At 39.0% G+C, this 1,274-nt stretch overlaps 1 pseudogene; it reads left to right on the forward strand.

The window, feature by feature from the left end:
• The first annotated feature begins 832 nt into the window (after positions 1–832).
• LOC123886931 lies at positions 833–1,274 on the forward strand (annotated as a pseudogene).

Here is a 1,274-nt window from a genome sequence, read left to right on the forward strand (position 1 = left end):
CGTCAATCTCTGTGAAACTGGTTCTTAATCACTCCAATTATCAAGCTTGGGCGCGATCTATGAAACGTGCCCTTCGCGGTAAGAATAAATTCGATCTCTGCAAGGAAAGATTGCTGCAGTTTTTATTGAACCTATCCAAGGAGAAGGTGTAATTTACAGTGCTACGAAAGAATTTCTACGGTCTCTTTGTAATGCTTCTGATGAAGCTGGGACACTTCTCGTGTTTGATGAGCTAGGTATCCACGAGCAAATATTTGTGATTTTTTCAAACATAAAATTTTGCTTACGTAACTTGCAAATAAATAAATCCGGTTTTCATTTTAAATATTCTTTTAGTCTCGGTATGATGGATGAGAAAAGATTGTCCAATATCTGGATAACATCATCACTTGTAACTTTCAGTTCATTTGATTATTATTGTTCATTGAACAATTGTGAGGATGAAACTGTGTAGCTCCGACACTTTAGATTGAGGGCGTGTTTAGTGTCCAACCAATACGATATTGGCACAATTAGTTACATTCAATTACTTCATCTTTTTCAAAATATTATTAGTGTTGATGTGTCGGTGTTGGTATCGTATTTAGTGTATGTGCTCGTTCTTCGCAGGGATGAAATATATTGTCTAGTATCATGATTCGTGACAAATTGCAGCAGTCATTTTTTGAAGCGTGTTTATTTATAACTTGTATTTAGTTATTCCTTTTGGTTGTTAATATTATTCTATCAATTCAACTAGCATACGCTTTTTGTGATTCTGTAGGTTCAATGCGGTTTAGGACGATCAGGGTTTCTTTGGGCTCACGAGGCATACGGTGTCTTTCCAGACATGATGACCCTTGCGAAGCCTCTTGCTGGAGGCCTACCTATTGGGGCAGTACTAGTGACAGAGAGAGTTGCTTCTTCCATAAACTACGGCGACCACGGAAGCACTTTTGCTGGAAATCCTCTTGTTTGTAATGTTGCTATCAAAACCAGCTTTCATGTCTGCGGTATCTAACAAAGGACTCTACTTCAAAGAATTACTTAAGAAGAAGCTAGGTAGCAACCGACACATGAAAGAAATCCGCGGTCTTGGACTAATTATAGGAATTGATTTAGATGTACCTGCTTCACCGCTCGTAGATGTGTGTCGAAATTCTGGCCTTTTAGTATTAACCGCCGAGAAGGGAAACGTCGTCAGGCTTGTTCCCCCGTTGATCATAACGGAGAAGGAGCTTGAACAAGCTGCTGAAATTCTGTGCCAAAATTTACCAGCTCTTAGATTAGAGTAA

This window comes from Trifolium pratense, linkage group LG5 (assembly GCF_020283565.1).
Source record: "Trifolium pratense cultivar HEN17-A07 linkage group LG5, ARS_RC_1.1, whole genome shotgun sequence".
Lineage (NCBI taxonomy): Eukaryota > Viridiplantae > Streptophyta > Magnoliopsida > Fabales > Fabaceae > Trifolium > Trifolium pratense.